This window comes from Helianthus annuus, chromosome 16 (genome assembly GCF_002127325.2).
Source record: "Helianthus annuus cultivar XRQ/B chromosome 16, HanXRQr2.0-SUNRISE, whole genome shotgun sequence".
Taxonomy (NCBI): Eukaryota; Viridiplantae; Streptophyta; class Magnoliopsida; order Asterales; family Asteraceae; genus Helianthus; species Helianthus annuus.
In genome coordinates this window covers 99,815,987-99,831,674 of record NC_035448.2, presented here as the reverse complement: position 1 = coordinate 99,831,674, position 15,688 = coordinate 99,815,987, and the positions used below count along the sequence as shown (strand labels likewise).

Genomic DNA, 15,688 nt, shown 5'->3' with positions numbered 1-15,688 from the left:
TGACCTGATGTAGTTAATCTTGTGAGGGGTGACACCCTACGGCGTGGCGGTGATCCGCCACGAGGATGGTGATTGGCCACGAGGACTGTAGCTCCTGCTTCCGGCAAAAAAGTAAGTTATTTTCATGTACTAAAGTGAATAAACATTATATGGAAATTAAGTAACAAAACAAAAAAATAATCTCGTGTTTCAGAAATCTCACCTCTGAACGTAGCTAGGACTCCGTCGGTACCTGTTGACTGGGCTACGGCCGCGGCGGCGGCGTCTATCACCACCGCCACCACGGCACTCACGAGCAAACTGGCCAATGTCACCACAATGGTAGCATTTCAAATCAGAACCACCAGAGCGACCGCGACCTCCACGCGCCCTCCGCCACCTCCGGATCCTCTACAGTTGTGAGACATTTCTACTCTTCAACCGTTCTTACCTGGTTTAGTCATTAATATATGAGAACTCAGAAAATAATAAACCCAATGCGCAAATATGTAACTCTAGACGTTAAACTTTACCTAGTTTACAAATCGGGGGAAGTTTTTTCCCTTTCATTCTCAACTCATCAGCTTCTTCTTTCGTCAACCCTTCCGGTGATTCTTGTATAAGCTTTAGGTAAACCGAGTTGCAGGCTTCCACAGAATCACATGGTATTTCGACCTGTTGTGCGGATCATAATGTTTACCCCGAAAAAGATACAACACACCACCAGTCCTAAGAATAATCTTACCACCAGTCTTCTCCTTTCATTTCAACTAACATTAACCATAAATGCTTCACTTAAACAGTTAACTTAATCTACTTACAGAACCTAAGTGATGAATCAAAATTGTCTGAACAAACTTGTAGAACGCGACAGAGGTTTCGCATGTCGACAGTCGGAACGCCAAGACACCGCACCTCACAAACTGGATCCCTTCGCCAATGCCAATGAATCAGCTCCAACATGTTTTGTTCAGTCGTTCCTCCATTCATAATCTAGTTTTGTTGATTCAACAGTTGCAATCATTGAATCGTTGTTCCTCCTATAAAGAATGAACAAAACATATGATTATACTAATCAATTAATCATCATTCAGCAAATATATCTTCAAACTAATCAGATTTTATCGAGCAAAATGTAAGCAAAAAATCAAGAAAAAAAAACTAAAACAGTAAGCAATGAAGCACAAATTAAAAATAGAGTAAAATGCCATTTTCGAGCCTGAGGTTTGACCAGTTTTGCGACTTTCGTCCAAAGGGTTGTTTTTTCGCATCTAGATCCAAAAGGTTGGAAATCTTGCCATTTTAATAAACAGGCAAATACCATTCATTTAAAAATTGCAAGATTTCAAACCTTTTGGATCCTAATGTAGAAAAACAAACCTTTGTACGAAAGTCGCAAAAAAACTGGCCAAACCTCAATGACGAAAATGCATTTTGGAATTAAATATAGAAGCCACCACATTGGGTGGGTTTAAAAAAAACCCTAATCTCAAGGGTTTGATAAAAATTCTCCTTAAAACAAACATCAGGTATCATTTTCATCTCCATTCCCAAACTTTTAAACTATACACACTTAAGTGTTGCAGTACCAAAAATTTATGACAGATAGAATTATTACATGTAACGATTTGCAACATACCAGTTACTTTACTTTACTGAAAACCGACTCATGGTAACATCATACTCTAAATGCGACACAAAATGCAAACCACACGGACCATCTGTGTACTTTTGGAAAGCTAGGAACCAAATCCAAAATTTTGGTAAACCATAAGGACCATCCGTGTAATTTACTCTTTGTGTTTGGTATATACAAAAAATTAAAGCAAACAGTTTCTTAATAAACAGGCAAATACCATTCATTTGATCAGGTATTTCAAGATTGTATCCATTAGATCTTGCACCTTCGTAGGTGTGGTTGCTGGTAGACTAACTTGTAGCCGTCGAAGATTCAAAGAGGGCATCGTCTCTCTATCCTCACCAGCAAAAAGGACCTGAAAACCTCCTTCTAACATCATCGAACCACAACAAAGCTGTAAAAAAAACTTCTACAAATAAAAAAATTAAATCGATTCAGATCCAGATCTAGATAAACCTGCTACCACAAAGCAGACTGTAGAAGCAGTCAGATGAAACGTGAAACTGTAGAAGCAGTCAGATCTGAACGCAAACCCATAAGATTTGAATGTAAAAGACTCAGATCTGCAAAGTAATGTCATCTTCATCTTCCTCACCCCATCTTCATCTACACCAAACCAACCGAAAATGTCAAAAAATGACCTTGAGTTGACGAAAGCAAGAAATGGAAGAGAAACAGGGAAGAAAAGGAGAACCAACAAAAGATTTACGTACCTGGTTAACTCGTTCTGAGATTTGTGTATACGGTTTGAGTCCTCTTCCCTCTTTGCGAGAGAGAGAGAGAGTGAGAAGGTGAACGAAGGAAGATGAGTGTTTGAATTTTGGTCTTGCGGGGTTTGGTTTTCACCAGGTTTGTGCTTTTGGGGGGTTGAAGATGAAGAAGATTAGGGTTTGAAGAATGCAAGAGCGGCCGAATGAAATGAATAGGGTTTGGAGAGAGATACGAACATTATATTGGATCCGGAATATAAAATACGGGTCAAGAATATCCGGTTCAAGCTCCGCGTGTGTTGAATGGTTTTTCAACACTTTGTGCTTAATAGGTTTGTACAATGGGCTTCAAAGACTTGTAAAGTGGCAAATGACCATTCTATCCTTCCTATATGCTTTATAAAGTAGTATAGATATATATATATATCCTTGTGTCGACAGTGACCAAATGTCGTCCGTGATATGTGCACGCTCCTCGTCATGACTCTAGGATGATCGTTGCCGGTGATGACGTTTTAGGTTCGTTATAGTGCTTATAATATGTTTCGCGTCGGTTTAATATATATATTATTATCTTGTCATTATATATGTTTTTGTACGGTTCGTCCGATGTCCAATTGTCTGTTGCTCGCGTCCCGTTTAAGGTTATCATGTAAAGGTGTTTCATATGTGCATATTTTTGTGTATTATTTTCTGATAAAGGTATACATGAAGTTTCTTGTCCATTTTCGTACGTTTAAGCATTTTTAAAGCCTTCATGTATGGGGTATTTTTTTGTATTTGGTTACTATGATCCTAATGTATTTATACACATACACATATGATGGTGATAAAATATATACATATATTTTTATCCCTAAAGTGTGTGTGTATATATATATAATACCCTTTTTAACTTACAAAAATATATATAAGTGTTTATTAAATCCTTGGAAGATTAGGGCTAAAACCTTTTCATTAAAACTTCCTTAATCACGATTAAGGTCACTAATCGCGTTTAGCCTCGTTAATCACCCCGTTTATCACACTAAGCTATGGCGTTTTCCATGTTTTAAAAACGTATTTAATCCATGTTTAAGCCCCTTAATCACAAACAATCTCAATTCAAGTTTCAAAACCCACTTTTTCAAGTAATATTTCACAAATAATTATCCTCATAATCCTTGAACTTTATATATTTTTAATAACAATATGATAACACTTTTAAATATTTTAACAAGATTACTTACACCATCATATTTAACACACTTTAAGGTCTTGATCTTTTGTCTAAACACATTGATTAACACACTTTTTAAAACCATCATAGTGTAAATCATGGTGTTTAACCTTTATAAAAGTCATAACATGTTAAAAATCACTTTTATATTGTGGTAAAGTCCATGGATTATGTGGATGATGATCTTGATAAGATCTAACCATCTTGATGTTTAGATCATCATGTTTAGATCTAAACAACATGATCAACACAAAATACATCACATTAATAGACTTTTTATGTTGAGATTAGTGGTTTATGTCACGGCCCCTGACCCTATCCTGGGAGCGGGAGCCTCGAACCAGTCAGATGGTATTGGTGTTTATTTATTTGGCAGCGGAAATTACATCAGGACCCTAGTTAGGAAATATTTTATCAGAGTAAAACACCATATTTTATATAATTAAACATATTGGGATAAACCCAAGTTTTCATTACAAACTGATTCATAGGAATAAATCCCATTTTATTTTAATAAACGCCTTCTTTTATTTAGGTAACTTTTATAGCCACTTTTCCAAGCCTTCAGTGCTGTCCAGGTGGCTTCTAATTGGCTTTCACATTGTGTTACCTGAAACGCGTTTAAAAACATTTTGTCAGTGGGAAATACTGGTGAGTGAATCTCAGTTTAATCAAGAAAAGTTTTATTAATTTAAATAGTATTGAGAGCGATTACAATGTTTGCATCTACCCAATTACTCATTCTGTACTGTCAATCCTGACTGGTGGATCATATTACACATTGGCTAACTCTTCGTCCAATGGTAATGTTACTCACATTTTGTATACAAAACCCCCAACATACCGGAAGTAATCGTAGAATTACAAAGACTCAATCACTGCTAAATTGCATTGTAAAATATTTAAGGTTTTGTAAAAACTGTTTACAAAAAGGAGATTACTCACATTGCTATCTTAGGGTTTTCAGTAAGGATTTCCTGGGAATAATCTATAAATTACAAAAATGCACGTGTGTTAGTATAATAACCCATTTTAACATTAGTAATACCCTCCCCGAGACGGCATTCCAACGACTACGTCGGGCAGAACCACGACAGCCGTTACGGAACCCTAGATCAATCGGGCAGAGTATCTAATATGTCTCCAGGGGTTATGATACTTACATCGTAGCAGAACCTCACTATTTAGGGGGTATTAGACCCGAGTATAATGCCTACACTTTAGAAATTGAGATTGAGAAAAGAAAACTGAATGAATTCGACTAAAGGCCCGGTGCCTCCTTTTATAGGGGCTGATCTTGGGTTTCTCGCGGCCCGCGTAACACAAGACCGGGACCTACGCGGCCCGCGTCAAGGCTGGTTGTAGGATCGGTTTCGACCTGAATGAGTCGTTCGGAAGAGCTCTCGTACGTTTCAGAGGCGGAAACTAAGAAACGAACTTGAAAACAGCTAGAAAATCACTTTAATCCTCTTTTATATTCAATTAACAGTGTTTACAGCGAGAGGAAATACCGGCAGCACTTCGGTATCAACTGACCCTATCGTTACAAATGAACTCGTTTGAACACTATTTATAGCACACAACCTATCGTTTGAAACCATTCAAACGGTCAACTATTCAAACGGTTACATCTCAAACGATCAACATTCAAATGGACGTCTTCAAACGACAGCTTCTCAAACGGTCAACATTCAAATGGGCTTCTTTCACAAAACTGTTGGGCTTTCAAATGGAACCACCTGATTGGGCCTTCAAACGGTCACTTCTAATAGGACCAAAATGACTTTTGTCTTATGTGAGGCTAACATTCAGTTTTCTATTTCGTGACATCTCATGTGATGTCACCTAGGTGATGTCACTTGTGATGTCACCTATGTGATGTCACATGTGATGTCATGCTTGATCGGATCCGCACCGAGACCGACACTCGATATTAAGACGAAGACGACAGATGACTGCACTAACAGACTCCCCCTCAGATGTTGACGAGTCTTAAGTGTCGAGTCTTCAAATCTTCAATCTTTATCAGTCCTCTGAGCTTCTCTCTCTCTCTCTCTCTGTATTCAGACTCCCCCTATCGATTTGCTGGTATTTCTTTGTTCTTCAACAACATCTTCAGGATTATTGTCTGGCCTTCACATGATCAATCTTGATGCCTGGCTTTAGCTATGTCCACTGAATCCGAAACCTGGCTACACCTACACATTCTTAACCCAGAAGTAAATTTTCTAATTTTAACAATTTGCATGCACCAACACTAACTCTCTCTCAGATCATTCACATATGATGAACCATTTTTGATTTAAAAACATATTTTGACAATTAGAAGCACTCCCCCTCACAACAATGTCATCATGTTTAGCACTCGGAATTTTGATAATCAGCTTTCCAACATCAGTTTGTCGAAAATCTTTTTGAATTTTTCAAAATTTATGCTAAAACACACACAAAATCTTTTTGGATTTTTCAATGTAAAGAAATGAAATGCAGACAATGAAATATTTACAAACAGATTTTTGTGAGTTCGTGTAAGAGGATCATATCAGTTTATGAGACATGTCACTAACACCGTTAGGCTAGATTACATTTTCAGTTCTAAACAATTTACCTAGATTGTCAGTATATCGGTCCACTGAAATTTTCACACAAAGTTCAACTGATCCGAGATACGATATTAATGTTTTAAGAACTTAAACTTATCCGTGTGTCCCACTACTTGAATATACTCCCGTATCCAGATCCCAATATTCAGTCTTACAGGTGAGTATACCAAAGCTGATATCTGTATAGGGGTTAGATGCGAGGGCCGTGAGAGCTCAGGTCGATACTTCCGTATACGCAGAGAGATGACGGCTTCGACTTTTGGTGTGTCCCCTTTAGAGTATCTTTTAATTTCAACAGCAGCGACTATCAATTTTATTGTTTCATCAGCATGCTGAGGGTGAAGCTATGTTTCAAGCTTTTTGCAGAAAGCATTATCCGGGGACTAGGTCAGTACTTCCATACAGCAGAAGTCCCGGGATAATACCCCAGATATCACTGAGCATAAAGACCTAGTATCTCAGAATAAGGGACCTTTCAAACAAGATTTCAGGGGTTACCTATATATCCAAGTTTGTGTTAACCCACAGAACAAGCAAGTTTGAACTTTTAGATTTATATCTCGTCACAGTTTACTAAATGTGTAAAAACCTACTGACATATCCACAGTAAGACTGTTTATCACCTATTAACGTTTCAAATCTTTAGCATGTTGTGACAGTCCACTGATGTACTATCATTTCCTTTTTTCACAACGAAACTCATTTTTTAAATTTTATCATGTTTTTGTCTTTTTCAAATTTTTCTAATGTTTTTGGATTTTCTGAAATTTTCTACTCCCCCTAAAATGCAAACACATTTCAAAGGAAATTTGAAAACTACTAGACTATTGACCCACTTGAAAACATAGAAATCAACACAAACTGTACAGAAACTTGACAACTGATATCGAATCACATCAAATCTCCATTCACTAGGCATAAACAATCTGAACTCCCCCTTTCAACAAACCATTTTCTCATTTAGATTTCAAAACACTTAAGTTTGTTTTAATCAAAATGATTTTTCCGGAAAATGAGTTTGTGTTCACCATTTTTAAGTTTACCACTTATGAAGCATGGGGATATGGTTCATCATCTTGTTTATCAATCTCATATGAATAGTAAATCAAGTACAACTTAATGTCCCTGATTTACCATTTGCAGTTCAGAAACCTCTGCATCACTTGTAAACATAATCTCTTCAAAGTATAACTAATCAACTACCACTTGTAAGTAAATCCAATCACAAACCATTTGTAGGTTTTCCTGTAGGAATGAGACATCTACAAGAAACCTCTTTACCACTTGTAAGATTAGACAGAAAGATGCCGATTCCTGCTTCTCAGTTACCAACCTGGAAGCTCCGGCGTAGTCCTTCAACCTGTAAAATTCAAACACTATTCAAAATCTTTTAAACAAACTTTTCAAACACAAGAATGATGCCGATTCCTGATCCACGATATAAACTTGGGATCTCCGGCGTAGTCCTAAGACTATCATGGGAAGCAGACTTCCATCCAAGTCTTTTCAGACTTGATGGATTTCAACTCTTGCGCAGTGGGGTTGTATGTTGCCTTTTTAGTTGCGTAAAAGTCTTTAACCCCCTTCGCTTTCCCATTCAACATTTTTCCAAAAATTTTCTTTACACTTCCATTAAATGTTTTCTCGACATCAAATTCTTTTTTCTCAGTGTAAAACTGTTTTGAAATATCAACTTTTCCAATTTTCTTTTTAACTTCTTCAAATTTCAGTGATGGAAATTCATCATCATTCACTGAAATTTTCTCCTCAACCTGTGGCTCTTCTGGCTTTGTGGAACCAGATTCATCGCCGACATTCACATCAACCTTTTTAGCAACCCACATTTGGTTGTCTTTTTCTTTCTTTTTGTAAAAATTCTTCTTCGAACACTCACCAACTTCATATTTTGAATTTTCAAAAATTTTAAGTCTATTGGTTGGTGGTTCAACATCAACGACTTTGTCTTTTAATTTCTGAGAAACTCCCTGTTTTGTTTTTGCATTTGTCGAACAGTTCCATGCAATGTGACCAGCTTCATTGCACTTGTAACAAATTCGAGTCTCTCTTTGATAAAACACTTCAGATCCATTCTTCTTTCTTTCAGCAAGAAACTCTTGATTTGACTGTCTCCAGAATGGTTTCTTCTGTTCATCTTCTGAGCTTCCACCTGACACAAATTCTGTTTTTGTTTTAGAATTTTTATCATTTTTATAGTTTTCTGGTGGAACAAAGCCTAATCCTTTCTTTTTGTAGCTACGATTTTGGTTAGGTTTCTTTTGAAAACCAGGACCAGAATTGTAACTCTTTTTCTTGTTTAGACGTTGTTGAACTCTTGAAGTGTACTTTTTAGGTTTTTCAGTAAGATTTAAATCTTTTATTTCAGAAATATTGATTTCTGTCATTTTGAAAACCTTTTTGATCATGTCAAAACGAACACTTCTTATTGGAAATTCTTTGTCATAGTATAATTTGTCCGAATCATTTAAAGTGTATGCAACTTCAAATGTTTCATCATCCAAATTTGCTTTTGATAACAAAAATTCTATACTGTAAGACCGTTTAACCGACGAATTTTGACTGTTGACTGACGAATTTGACCCTCCAAACTCAGATTTTGACTCGGACTCCTCATCAGTATCCAACACCTGATCGACCACCTTTTTAATTAACTCAGACTCATGATCGGTATCGGACGAGGTAAACGTGACATCAATGTTATCGGGTAAAACGTCAGTTGTGTCGGTTTTTAGCTTTATATTGACTGCTTTCTCAAGTTGCTCCTCGTTTGGTTTCCTAGGAGAATACCCATCCCAAATTGGAGGCGGACACTTGTTATAGCTAACAGTCGGTTTCTTACCACAATCTTTCTTCTTCTTTTGCTTCTCGTCTTGAAAAGCTTCCATACCTGCAACAGTTGGGTAAATACGATCAATGAGATAATCAGAACTAGAATAGCTTAGCAATAATCGTCTAATCCTCTCATTCTCAATCTTTTCTGTCTCCAACTCTTGCTTCCACTTAGCACTCTCTTCGATGTAGAAGTTTATCGCCTTTTGCTTTGACATCATGACTGCATTCATCATCGTCAGTGCTTGTTCTCTTTCTGAGTTTGTCTTTTGAAGACCAGTTACTGTTTTGTTCAAGACATCATACGATTCTTTCACATAGTTGAGATTGAACAGTAACTGCTCTTTCTTCTTCTCATACTCAGCTATAATGTCGTCTTTTGCTGCACAATCTTTGCAAGCTTCCAAGCACTTTTCACAAGGCTTGACGACTTCGACAATCTTCTCAACTTCAATTGTCTTAACAACATCAATCACCTTTTCTACTTCGATCACCTTTTCTTCTTCTTTCTCAACCTCGGTAATCTTTTCAGCAACACTTTCAACATTCTGAACATCATCTTCAGATTCCTTCTGTTGTTCTCTAGCAGCTCTTTTCTCCTTTAGTTTCTCCATCCGTTCTGCAAAATAGAAATGAAAACTTTCAGGAGAAAGATGAGATTTAGCAACATTTATATGTTTCTCCTCCTCATCATCACTGCTACTGTGATCTGGTGATTGATCAAACTGAACCGATTTTTCAGAATCATCATCTGATACACCAGAATCAGACGGTGTTTTATCAAAAACCACTTCTTTTTCTGGAATAGTTTCATTCTGTACACTTTCATCTGAACTCTGCAAACCTTCATCTGAACCTTCTGAAATTTCTCCAGATCTTTCTGAAAGTCCATCAGAATTTTCTGAAATTTCATCAGATGTAAAAGATCTTTCATTCTCACTAGATACATTCACACCAATAGATTTCATCCATGTAGTAAACAAATCTGGCTCTCGGACAATCTTGGCAATGAATGCTTTGAACTCTCCCTTCTCATCAACAAACAGATCCCAACTAAAACCTTCCGGTAGTTTCTCATCATCTTGATCGATTATGCGTGTTGCTTTGCCTTCAGATGATATGTAATCACTCCAGCTGAAATCTACCAAACATGCTCTTTTGGGATCTTCAATCTTCCTCCCATGAGTCGTCTGTGGTTCTTGAGATTGACCAACTTGTTGATAGATAGCTTTGCGGTAGTAGTCATCTTTTCCGAATGGATTCTGTGCTCCGCTAGCTTCTCTTCCCTTGCACTCCCGTTTGAAATGGCCTTTCTCCCTGCATCGAAAACAAGTAACTTTAGATTTATCAAAACCTAAAGTAGATACATGAGCATCTAGAAAGTCATTTCTCCCGGTAATGGTTTTGAACTTCTCAGCACGTCGAAGAACACTTACAAGACACCATTTGATATCCATGAGTTCCATTTCTTCGGCGTCTATCTGATCGTAATCCTCTTTGGTGAGCATAGGATCTCCGATCCGACCAGCAACAAGCCCTTCATAGGATAACAATACAGAACTAAGAAGTGCCATGTGGTCTTTTGCAGTGTCTTCTGAAAAGCTTTGGCCTTCTGGAAGGTTGAGAGCTATATTGCATTGAATCACGTATCCATTTCCAGTCTTTGTACCCTGAGACTGAAAGCTTGTATTTGTTTCTTTAGGATTGACACTCGGAAATGATGAAAACCCGCTGCTACTCTTGTTTGAACCCTGATCAGCGTTATCTGATGAATCCCCAGCACTGAATGCAGTTTGAATTTTCGGACTTCTTTCAGACTCGGTGGTTGGAATACTACCCCTGTAGTACATTTTCACATCCTGTTGACCACTCGGACTATTCATCCTAGCGATCTTTTGCTGTTCCAGATTCTGACTTTCGATTTTTTCGATAAACTGTGAGATTGTCAGCCCGTCATAAACACCCATATTCTTCAATATCATCAAATACGTTCCCCACTCCTTCTGAGGTAACGCATCAGCCAGCTTATCCACCCACTCTTCACGATCTTTATCAACACCCAACATCGACAATGACCGCACCAAGTGACAGTATCTCTCAATCAGCTTCTTTGTATCCTCTCCCGGTAAGCTGCTGAACAGATCAAACTCTTTCTTAAGCAACGCTTTCTTGCTCTTTATCATGTTCTCGCTTCCCTCAAATTTAACTTTAAGAGCATCCCATATCGACTTTGCAGTTTTGTCGTGCTGTAGCAGAATGAATATATCTTCTTTGATCGCTTGCTGCAACAAACTGATCATCATCTTCTTGGCTTTGTACATCACCCGTTCCTGATCCGTGAATTCGGATAACTGTTTGATAACTTGCAATTTTGTTCGAGGCAACACATACTTCTTCAATATACACTCCCATGATCTAAGATGATTTGCCTGAACCCAGTTCTCGAATCGATCTTTCCACCCATAATATTCTTCGATACTCATCAATCTCGGTGGCTTTTGAGTGGTTCCCGTCTCGTTCTCTAAATTCATGGCCTGAGCAATCGCAGCTGGACTTGACGGTGTTGCAAATGCGTTGTAGAACTCGGTATCCATGTTTCGGTATTGAAGAATTTCTCAAACAAGATTTCAAACGATCGTAGAACACCTGATAACAATCAAACAAAAACACAATCAGTTTTAAAGACTTATCAGTTTTCTAAATAAGACTGATACTCGAACGGATGAATATTCTGTACGGACAGAAGGTTGACACACTGTGCGGACAGAAGGTTAACACACTGTGCGGACAGCTAAGACCCGGATCAAATATGGATGACTTGACTCTTTTACGTGCAAACTGACCGACTTTCAAATGACCTGAGCCTTTGAGACTTTTGAACTCCAAACTCAAAAATCACTAAACCAATAGCTGATTGGGCCGCAAAGTTTGTAGTGGTAGACAATTTCTTTTTCCAAAACCTTACAAACTGTTGTGATATCCAACAACTTTGATCGGACAACTTTAATACCCTTAATTCTTATAGGACCGCAAATATAAAACCACTTAGACTGGTGGCCGACAACATTAATTCCAATACATGAACTGATCCTTGTTTCTCGAAAATTTGATTGAAAATTCAACTTATTTACTATACATCACAATCTCATTAGGTCGCCAATTAACAAACAAATTCACGTGATTTTTATTTATATATAAAGTGCCTAAACTTTTGATTACACCTTAATTCTCATTTGACCAACATTGTAGTGGATCTGACAATTTGAAAAATTGGGCCACAACTTCACATGCAAACCGGTACATTGATTAGATCTATTAATCCACTAACCGACAAACTTTGACACCACTTAAATGTTTGCTTATTGAACCGATGTTTGTGATTGGACCTTCAAAAAATGTTAAACTGACAACTTATCCATCGATGATCAACACCATTTAATAAAATATATTCAGTGAACACATGCAAGATTATTTAAAGGCTTGTGATAGGGCCAACAACAACTGATTCTAATTGGAACTCAATTCTCGCCGACAACCATGGGCTTTAAAGGTGATTGGGCTGATTATTATTCAGTCAAAACTATTAAAATGTATAACAACTCAATTAAATGGCTATTGTAATTTTCAATTAAATGGCAGACAATGACTTTCTAACAACTCAATGTTATTGGACCTCAATTTTACCTCACATTTAATGCACGTTCAAATGATTTTTATTTTCAAGTGGCAGATTCAAACGGAACTATATGTTTTAAACGATAATTTTCAAACTGTATACTTTTTTTAAACGACAGTTCAAACGGAGGATGTCTTTCAAACGATCGGAGCCTGATTCAAACGATAGGACAGCAGTTTCAAACGATACTTCAAACGATAGAACTGTTTCAAATGATAGGAACTGTTTTCAAATGGAAGCTCTTATGACGTCAGCAATTCACGAACAATTTCAAACGAACAGGCAATTTTTATCCGTTTTAGTACGAATCTCAGTCTGAAACTTTCAAGGCTTTGTTAGTTGTCAATTTCGAACACCGTCTGAAGTTTTGGGCCAATTTTAACCGTAAAAAGTATCGGTTTTGAACAGAAGGTGTAGAAAAACAGATTTCCAAGCTGAATATGGCAAGAACTCCTCGTCCTGAGCTCTGATACCACTTGTAGGATCGGTTTCGACCTAAATGAGTCATTCGGAAGAGCTCTCGTACGTTTCAGAGGCGGAAACTAAGAAACGAACTTGAAAACAGCTAGAAAATCACTTTAATCCTCTTTTATATTCAATTAATAGTGTTTACAGCGAGAGGAAATACCGGCAGCACTTCGGTATCAACTGACCCTATCGTTACAAATGAACTCGTTTGAACACTATTTATAGCACACAACCTATCGTTTGAAACCATTCAAACGGTCAACTATTCAAACGGTTACATCTCAAACGATCAACATTCAAATGGACGTCTTCAAACGACAGCTTCTCAAACGGTCAACATTCAAATGGGCTTCTTTCACAAAACTGTTGGGCTTTCAAATGGAACCACCTGATTGGGCCTTCAAACGGTCACTTCTAATAGGACCAAAATGACTTTTGTCTTATGTGAGGCTAACATTCAGTTTTCTATTTCATGACATCTCATCTGATGTCATCTAGGTGATGTCACTTGTGATGTCACCTATGTGATGTCACATGTGATGTCATGCTTGATCGGATCCGCACCGAGACCGAGACTCGATATTAAGACGAAGACGACAGATGACTGCACCACTAGCACTGGTCAACAGCGTAGCCCATCCGAATCACCAACTAGGCTCGACATGTGTTGGGCCACGTGGCGGTCCAGGGTTCAGCCACCATTCACCCTCTCACGGCCCGCGTAAGGTTGAGGTGTGGCTTACGCGGCCCGCCTCAACTTAAAATTTTAATTTTTAATTATATTTAAGGTATTCGGGGCCCGTTTTCGCGTATGGGGTGTTTTTAGGGACGTATTGGAATATTTTAAATATTTTTAGGGTGTCGGAAAAATTATGAGGGTGTCGATTTACGTTAGGGTTGTTATATCCTCCCCACCTTGTTTTAGAGCTCGTCCTCGAGGTCTATTGGAACAAGTGTGGATATTTCCTTTGCATTTCTGATTCGAGCTCCCATGTGTACTCAGGTCCTCTCTTGGAGTCCCACTTCACTTTGACCAGAACTAATCTCTTATGCTTCAGATTCTTAACTTTCCTATCTTCAATTTGTAGAGGCCTTTCTACAAATTTAAGTTGTTCATTTACCTCTATATCCTTAAGAGGCACTACAAATGATTCATCAGCTAAGCATTTCTTGAGATTTGATACATGAAATACATCAAGTATTCCTGCCATTTCCTTTGGCAGTTGTAGCTGATAGGCTACAGGTCCTATTTTTCTAATAATCTCAAAAGGTCCAACATACCTGGGACTTAGCTTCCCTCGTTTGATGAATCTTACCACTCCTTTCCAAGGAGAGACTTTTAACAATACCTTATCACCTACCTAGAATTCTAACGGCTTACGTCTGTTATCAGAGTGACTCTTATGTCGATCACGTGCTGCTTTCAGTCGTTCCTTGACTTGAATGATCTTGTCGGTTGTTTCCTGCACTATCTCAGGTCCAGATAGTTGCTTTTCCCAATTTCTGCCCAACAGACTGGGGTTCTGCACTTTCGTCCATAAAGTGCTTCGAATGGTGCAGCATTGATACTTGTGTGATAACTGTTATTATAAGAAAATTCTATTAAAGGTAAGTGATCGTCCCAATTACCTCCAAAATCAATTACACAAGCTCTAAGCATGTCTTCCATTGTCTGAATTGTCCTTTCGCTTTGTCCGACTGTTTGAGGATGATAAGCTGTGCTTAGATTTAGTTTGGTTCCCATTGCTTTTTGGAAACTTGCCCAAAAATGAGAGGTAAAACGGCTATCCCTATCAGAAACAATTGATAAAGGAATTCCATGTAATGAAACAATTTCATTTACATATAATTTGGCTAATTGTTCCATACTAAAAGTTTCTTTCATTGGTAGGAAATGAGCTGACTTGGTTAGCCTATCTACAATCACCCAGATTGTATCATTACCTTTTCTTGTTTTGGGTAATTTAGTAACAAAATCCATTGTTATCAATTCCCATTTCCAAACTGGCATTTCTAGCTGTTGTAGCAATCCTAAGGGTTTCTGGTGTTCAGCTTTAACTTGTGAACAAGTTAAATATTTTGAAACATAAGCTGCTATGTCCTTCTTCATTCCTATCCACCAGAAATTTTTCCTTAAATCCTGGTACATCTTATCATTTCCTGGATGCATCGTATACTTAGACTTATGAGCTTCTTCTAATATACGGTTACGTAGGTTTCCTAATTTAGGTATCCATATTCTTTCCTTATGGAATCTCCAAATTCCATCTGTTTCTTGTTCTAATTCCTTAATCATTCCTTTTAATTTTTCAGTATCATCCTTGATTACTGATTCTTGTGCTTTTCTAATCTGATCGTTTAAATCTACTTGTAGATTTAATTTAAGAGAACGTACCCTTTTTGGCTTTTCATGATACTTTCAACTTAAAGCATCAGCCACTACATTGGCTTTCCCTGCATGATACTAGATTTTACAGTCATAATCACTAAGAATCTCCATCCAGCGTCTTTGTCTCATATTCAACTCTTTTTGCCCAAATACTTACC

General features: G+C 37.7%; 1 long non-coding RNA gene across 1 annotated transcript; it reads right to left on the bottom strand.

Moving 5' to 3' along the window:
* Positions 1-9: 9 nt before the first annotated feature.
* LOC118488357 lies at positions 10-1,015 on the bottom strand. The gene is made up of 3 exons (XR_004884358.1): positions 513-1,015; positions 203-430; positions 10-94 (listed from the first exon to the last, which is right to left on the bottom strand). It is a non-coding gene; the product is annotated as an uncharacterized LOC118488357 (long non-coding RNA).
* Positions 1,016-15,688: the final 14,673 nt, after the last annotated feature.